General features: G+C 36.2%; 2 non-coding genes across 2 annotated transcripts; both read left to right on the top strand.

The window, feature by feature from the left end:
• The first annotated feature begins 147 nt into the window (after positions 1-147).
• Positions 148-221, top strand: Trnat-agu. Its single transcript has one exon. It is a non-coding gene; the product is annotated as a tRNA-Thr (tRNA).
• A 98-nt stretch (positions 222-319) lies between these two features.
• On the top strand, positions 320-393 carry Trnat-agu. The gene has a single exon. It is a non-coding gene; the product is annotated as a tRNA-Thr (tRNA).
• Positions 394-8,174: the final 7,781 nt, after the last annotated feature.

The raw sequence follows: 8,174 nt of genomic DNA, 5'->3' as shown, positions 1-8,174 counted from the left end.
CGCCTGTCTAGTAAACAGGAGATCGAGGGTTCGAATCCCTCCGGGGCCTGGATTTGAGTTACATAGATGTCAAATCTCTTTTTTAAGGAGGGTAGCTCTAATTTCGAGGATTGTTAGTTCGGCGCTACACGTTGGAAATTAAACAACGGCGCCGTGGCTTAGTTGGTTAAAGCGCCTGTCTAGTAAACAGGAGATCGAGGGTTCGAATCCCTCCGGGGCCTAGATTTGAATTACATAGATGTCAAATCTCTTTTTTAAAGAGAGTAGCTCTAATTTCGAGAATTGTTAGTCCGACGCTACACGTTGGAAATTAAACAACGGCGCCGTGGCTTAGTTGGTTAAAGCGCCTGTCTAGTAAACAGGAGATCGAGGGTTCGAATCCGTCCGGGGCCTAGATTTGAATTACATTCGCATTGTTGGGTGGAATGTTTGTAATTAGGTGTTGAGTTAAGGGCGAGTTAAATACTGGTTTTATATCAAGCACGGAGTGTTGAACGAGAATCCTCACAAAGAAAAAATGGAACGTATCTACGGGATGTATCTATTGGTAGCGCAATAGTGGGAATTGATCAATAATGGAGTATTGAAGAGTCACAACTGAACAAGCTTGTGCTTCTTCTTCCATTAAACAAAGTACCTAGAGAAGACTTTTTTGTCGGGTGCACCCTACGGTTGTCGCCGTTAGTGCGTTGACTCATCTGTGATAAAGAATCGTGTCCATAAGGCGACCCTTGTGAGACACCTTTTGCATTATGTCACTAAAAGAATGTTAAAAATGGTACCGGTCGGGTCTACTATCGTTTGTTAATCGAAAAATAAACAGTTAAAGGTATGGTAATTAAAAAGATACGGAACTTTCAATGACATTGTACAAATGATAGATTGCGCCATAGGTTTATGCTTCTTTCAAGGAAATCTGGTTCATCCACGAAGGCGGTTCGGACCGTAATTATAGCGAAGACATATATGGATAGTCAATCTTTACAGAACCGAAACGGATTATGTTAATAATTGAAAACAATACATTTAAAGTAGGCCACATTATCGATTATCCGTGAAATTTGTGACACGCAAAGGCAAAGCATTTTAACGGAGCCTTAAAAACGAAGTGAGCGGTTTGAGATACGACAATGACAGAATTAGAAACCCATTACCATTAGTCTTAATTTTTATTCGACTTTCGTGATAACTAAGCGCGCAAGAATACGGATAGGTGAGCGAGCTGTGTGCCAGATTTAAATGAAAGAGGGAATGTCGACGGAGAGGAAGTTCTGTCTCTATCGCGGTGTCAGCCGGTACCACTCGGTTGAGCAAGGTGAAAAGAACGTGTTATTGCAAAGGTAAGGCTACACAATCCTAAGCTGTCCTCATAATACACATAAAAAAATGTGGTTTTGAACGATTCAAAACGATAAGGCAGGAAAATATTTAAACGTAGATAAAATGTTGAGCGTTTTTCGAAATTACGTTTTTATCTACCTAGCCTACATACTATTTATGAGGAAATTACAAACAATTTTTAAACGTAATCGTTAAAACACTTTTTGTGTATTTTGCCTGAGCAATCCCATGTTGAAAAATTAATTGTAACTTTCACAATTTACCCACACTGACGGTGGTAATCATTTTCTAAACCTTTTTACGACCATTTCCTTACAATCAACGGCGAATATTGAAATGTTAGATTTCGGCAACGAGAGTGTTTTACAAAATTTTGTTTCTTTTTCATCCTTCCTTGAAGATACTTATCACAATTGCTTTCTCATACGTGCAAATTTAACGAGTGTGTGAGGTGCAAGTATTGGTAACAATTAACAAGTACTTTCCCGAGTTATGAAATACTTATTTCCAATAGCAGAAAAAAAGTATTTCGTGCAAACCATACGGTAAAAAGTACCCTAACATGTAAAGAATTTAGACGCCACTATTCCCAATACCAACAGAATCCATCGTGATCACAAATGTAAATGCGTTTTTCATTGCGTGAAAAAAGACGTTCACAACGCATTTGTGGCTAACTCAAAAGGCTTACGATACGAATTATCCTCGGAATTATCATTGTAATTTTGCTAAAAAAACAAAAAGTGCAAAAACACGCCCAGTTAGTAAGATAGTTAGGGAGAACTGTAACTGATGGTTTACTTTAGTTTTGGCATTCAGCCTCGCACCCCCAGCTACATCAAATTATAAATTGCACCCACCATCGAGTGACACCATTTTACAATTCTCTTTGCAAAATTGCCTACAAACTTAAATTTGGATGACCTGGTTATAAATTAAATTTAAAATGATAAAAGCCGTCGTGTGAGATCGAAGGCGCATTTTTGTGTGGCAGATCAGTATTCTATTAGCCAGTTTTGACTCCACCATCAATAAAATCTTGTAGGGGGCTGTCCATTCCCGTTGTCGGTACCGACTTCCTGCGTCCTGTTCATCCGCAATTCGGGTTTGAAGTTTTAATTTGACCATCAGTAAGATTTTGTCGGGAGCTACTCAGGTTACCGGAAAGATTTTGTTTTTGTTTTGCAGTCGTGTTGATAGCCGTCGACGAATTTGATTGGAATTTTGCGGCAGTGGACGGATGTCAATAAAAAGTAAAGCAGTAGGGCGTTGGTTGTTCTGAGGTAACCGTGAGTGGTCAAGTGTCTGTAAATTATCCCAGGGTGGTTTTATAGTCGTAGTTGAACTGCCAATCAAAGGTGCCATTCATTAAACCATAACCTAGGATGTTGTGTCTATTTTTCTTTTCCACAGGTGGACCTATCTATTGGATCAACCACCGCGACCCCTGTACCTCTGTTTAAAATTTAAAACGATTTTAAACATTCTGCCGAGTCGACAAAGATGATGTTCAATCCTTTGAACAATCAGTACTTCGAGATTGAACGAGCAAGGGACAATTAAGGGCCTTAGTATGAATGAAAATTTGTGAACATTTTGAAATTTAGATTATCTTTTTATTTGGGACCATGGATCGGAGGTACGAACATTTTCGTCTTTCAAGCATACAAAACTAAGGTCTATTCCGCCGGTGTACTTCGTTTTTTTTTAAATTACGTACCCTGAAAATTACCATCACACAGCAATCAACAAGATAGCGTCTGAATTCGACAAAAAGAAGTCCACAGAACTTCAAGTGTTTGTAATTGCTTTTAAATTTTGCCCCGTTCGTTTACAAACCCAGTACATTTAGAGTCTCGTGTCATTTGGGCAAGTCGAGTGTGTTATTTAAATATTATCCATGAAAACAAATGCAATTAAATTTTGTTTTTGTGGGCCTTTTGAGTGGCGAATAGCAGGTCGACAGTCTCATATATTTTTTAAGTGTCAGCAAATGTCTGCGTGACATTTTAGTATTTTATATTCTTGTGTGGGTCATACCGGGCGAAAAGCGATCCACACAGCAATATAGACAGTGTGGAAAAGTCAAATGGAATACATTCATTATTTCGATTACTGAAAAAATCTACAGTGTGTCCCCGGATGGACTGAACAAGAGGGAAAAAATTTTTAATTTTAACTACGCAAAAATGTCATTCTTTATAAAAATGTTTGCTTGCCTCAAAACCACCTATTCTGAAATAAAAATCTAGATATTCCTTTTAGCAGCTGAGAAAATTACAAACGCAAAATCTACAGGGGAAATTTTTCTAAGTTGCATGTTTTTGATTAAATCAGACTATCATTGTATCTTCCATGGCAACCTGATAAGCAAATCAAGTTAAAAAAGACACCTTAGAGCTTAAGGGAAACATTTTATTTTATTCAATGTGGTATCCTCCAACCTCTACACACTTTTCAGCTCTACTTACAAATTCTTTATAAACATTGTGGATCGTATCTTCATTGACAGAATTTATCGCTTTCGTGATTTTTTGCCATGGAAGATACAATGATAGTCTGATTTAATCAAAAACATGCAACTTAGAAAAATTTCCCCTGTAGATTTTGCGTTTGTAATTTTCTCAGCTGCTAAAAGGAATATCTAGATTTTTATTTCAGAATAGGTGGTTTTGAGGCAAGCAAACATTTTTATTCCCAATTTCTTAAATAGGAGGTATGTAGAATTGACAAAAAAACCGGGTCATAAAGGGGATCAACACAAATATTTTTCCAAATAAACCGAGGGTACGTGTTCCGTATGGAAGCCACCCTAATAAAGTGTTGATATTGATTATTCTCTAATCTTTTTCTCGGCAACCATAGAAGTTACAAAGTCCAATAGCATGTCTTTGAATAGTAGTACGCGCTTTTAGATTTTATAAAAATGTTCTAATATTTTTACCCCTAAAAAATTCTAATCTCTAACCAAATTCTGGTATCTGAGGGTTTTTAACGTACAAATCACGAATATGATTTGGGGAGGGGGGGGAGGTCAAATTAATGGTTTTATTTAATTTGATAAGAAGTTTAAATTGTATGAAATTTGCAGGTGTTTGTTGTTAAATTTCTTTATCGTTTGAAATTATTGATTACTTTCATATAAAATGAAAAGGTGTGTTAAAAGCTAAAGGGTTTTGTATTAGGTTATTCGTGACCTTACTAAGTTTACGTAGTCGATGTAAAATTTCTGAAGACTGTTGATAAAGTGATTGTGTTTTATACGTATCCATTTCTGCCGTCAGTCTATGTCGTCGTAATATTTGAAGATAAAGAAATTCTAATTGTTTCGACCTTTTAAAATCATTTGCAGTGACGGATATCGGGGTGACAGTTTCATTTATTTTGATAAGTAGTAACCCTGAAATACTTCGTGACATTTACACGTTTGTTCTTTTATATGGGTCATACAGGGAAACGAGTTACTCAGCAATACAACGAACCACACCAAATTATTCTACATCATAAACTGCTATTGTATGCTTGCTTAAAAAATCATTTTTAATAAAAAAAAAATTGGCCATCAATCACAAAAATCCACTAAATTTAATAAGGCTCTAGCAGCACGTCAAAAACGTGCATTTATATAAAAACGCATCTACTTTGGCTGACTCTGTAGGCAGGTACCGGGTGGTCCAAAAGTCCTTTAGTAACTTTTGAACAAAATATTAGAAACCAATGGCATAAATTGCAAATGACAGTATCTATATTTCATGGAGACTCTTACATTGGATTTGGAAAATTATAGATATCGATTAAGTGACCACCGTTAGTCGCACACATTGTCTCTTCTCACAACATTTGGATGAATTTTTTAAGAAGTGTAACTTTTGTAATCTCTGAACTCTTCAAAAGTCCGCGGTTTGTTGATGTAGATGTGGACTTTCGCCTTCAGATAGCCCCACAGAAAGAAGTCCGGAGTAAACAGATCTGGTAATCCGATTCAGTATCACCCGAGGGGTAAACCACTTCACGAAATTGTGTCACAAATTTCAATTAAAACATGCGAAATCCCTTGCGAAATCGCGAAATCTTTGTAAAAACTCTGGAAATCACAAAAAAACTTGCGAAATCTACGAAATCGCTTGCGAAATCGTTACATCTCTGAGAACTTTATTGCGATTGCGCCTACAGTGGAGGGTGTTTCTTTGATTATAGTCGATGAGCAAAAGGTATTTGAAATCTGTTGCAGGTTCTAGCACCCGCCGATTATTTCGCGAAATCCCTAGGACATCTTCCTAATCTTTTAAAAGCTGCGAAATCCCTAATTATTATTTCTTGGAAATGCGCGAAATCCTTGCGAAATCGCATTGATTTCCGATTTCGCGCAATACTGTCACAACTCTTAATAGTGGTTGTTAACCCCTCGGTATCACCGTTTTTAGTCAAGGGAAAATGAACTCTATTGTCCGCACTTTGTCCGTCTGTACCACTACTAGTCCTCCAATTTAAGCTTTTTCGTTGTGATTTCTCTCGTGATTTCTTTTTTATACGGTGTAGCACAGCCCCGAGACCAGAAATTTTTTTTGGATTAGTCACTTCATTTCCGAGTATTTTAACTTGTTTCATATGTAAGTTAACGATTTTTGTTCGCTATGAAATTGTGAAGAATTCCATTCTAAAATCTCCCAACCCTTATTTCTAAAACCAGAAGGTGACATTTCAAAAATATTTACAAATACCCGGTACTATTTCGTGTAATGAAGACACTCCCTTGATATTAGGCGGTACGTTTCCATTATTGCAATGCTTCAAGTGTATACAAATTATGTATTCCGAGACGGCACGCCAGTAAAGGAATGCAAGCAATGTTTCGTAATATGGTGAGATTATATGGTCGAGTGCGTGATTCACAAGAAGAATATGTGAAGAAGTCTTCGTTTTGTCACGGTGCTGTGCACTCTCTACGGCATTTAGGTACTCCGGTCTTCTGCATGTACTGTTGCTTCTAATTAGTCATTACGGACATTCCCTGGCCGTAGTAATTTTTTTTTCAATCTCATTATATTTTTATATGCACTACGTGAACGCCATGAGAAAAATTTTCAATTAGCATGATGGAACTCGCCTAATTAAAGTTAGCAAGAATCTTGCAAGCGTTCCGAGTCTTGTGAATGTTTTAAAAATAGTTATGGGCCACACTCCAATTTATATATATTTACAATAGCGAAATAATAAATTTAAGTGGCGGAAAAGTGCTACATATTTCCAATCCAATAAATCTACTTTCCACTTTTCCACACTAATTAATTGTGGCATAGACCAAATACAATGGTCTATGATTGTGGTTACCGATGATCTGCTTAAAGTTATTTCCGTCTCCTAAATGAGTGCAACTTATTAAAGCAGAATCACTATCTGGTAGAAATGTACAATTTTTAATATTTTGATCAAATCTATACTTCTCCTAAATTTATGTAGGTATTTAGTAGCATTTAGCTGAATTAACAGTAAATATTACATAATAACAAAAAATCATATAAATGATCGTGTCTTTTCAATGTGTTTATTTGTTTAACAATTAATACCCTTATTGACACCTCTTTGTAATCATGTGATCCCGACACAATAATTTATCGAAAAAAAAATAACACAGCAAAAGGTGTTTTGACATTATTCTTTCCTCTTTACACCTTCTTGCGTTCCTGGGATCTTGATACAATAAAATTTAACTTTTGAGAATGTGGTAGGAGGTGACAACCATTACACATCTGCCTGTGACTTTTGAAACAGAATTTTATAATAGGCATTTTCCTCTTTGCGTGACCCTGATGGCACAAGAATTTTTGGAATGAGACTAGCTCAGGACAACATAGCATCTAGATCCTTCACTCAACGATAGCATGTTTGACAATAATATGCTTTCTGATTAATAGCGTCTTAGCGTCTTACGTTCCTGTGAAGTCTGGACGATTATCCTTATCAGAGAATTTTCTATTAGGAGAATATACTAAGGCGCAAGGTGAGAAAAGTCATTATTAAAAGACTTATTAATATTATTTCCCAACTTACAACCCAGTACTTTTCGAACCAAATTTTGTACATACCAGTAGATAACCCAACCTTGACACTGGTAAATAATTAATGTGTCGTTTTGATCCTGATAGTAAGAATTTTTGGTAATGACATAAAAGGTCATTTTTTCGTCAAATTACCTTTGTGTGACCGAGATTTGAGGAAATACTTTTATTGGAAAAACACCTCGCGCCGCAGTAATCATAATATCCCAAGAAACAACAAATAGGGTAAATGTTTGACAACCATGTCTTTTGTCAATTATCACTTTCTTGCTTGTGTTCCTGTGATACAATAATAATTGCAGGAAAAATTGTATAAGCAGAGCAGGAGAACATAATTCTTGGTAAAAGTGTGTTCTCCGCGCATGTTTTCATATTTATACTTTCTTCATTTTCTGTAATCCCAATACAATGATTTTGAGATGGGAAATCTGAATCATTCTATGGTTGAAGCTGTTGGCAATAATTTGTTGCTGATGTACACGTTCTTGCGATGTATAATTTATGGAAGAAAAATGTGTAGACAGAAAAATACACAATTAAACAGCCGACGGGATAGGTTTCGGTGTCCCGCCATCAGTGGTAATGAAATATTAACATTTTTGGAATGTATGGGAATTTTTGGGAATTGAGATATTGGAATCTTGAATAAGTAATTTTAGGATTTTTTTCTTTATGAAAGTTGAGAATTTGAAATATAGTGTGTTTGAGACAGGATTTTGAAATTTGGTGAGTATGAAGACTTGAACTGGTTTGAAGAATTTCAGATTTTGAGAT

Source organism: Photinus pyralis, unplaced genomic scaffold (assembly GCF_008802855.1).
Source record: "Photinus pyralis isolate 1611_PpyrPB1 unplaced genomic scaffold, Ppyr1.3 Ppyr1.4_LG6, whole genome shotgun sequence".
Lineage (NCBI taxonomy): Eukaryota > Metazoa > Arthropoda > Insecta > Coleoptera > Lampyridae > Photinus > Photinus pyralis.
Note: the sequence above shows the minus strand (reverse complement) of the source record. Positions and strands in the feature narration are given on the sequence as shown.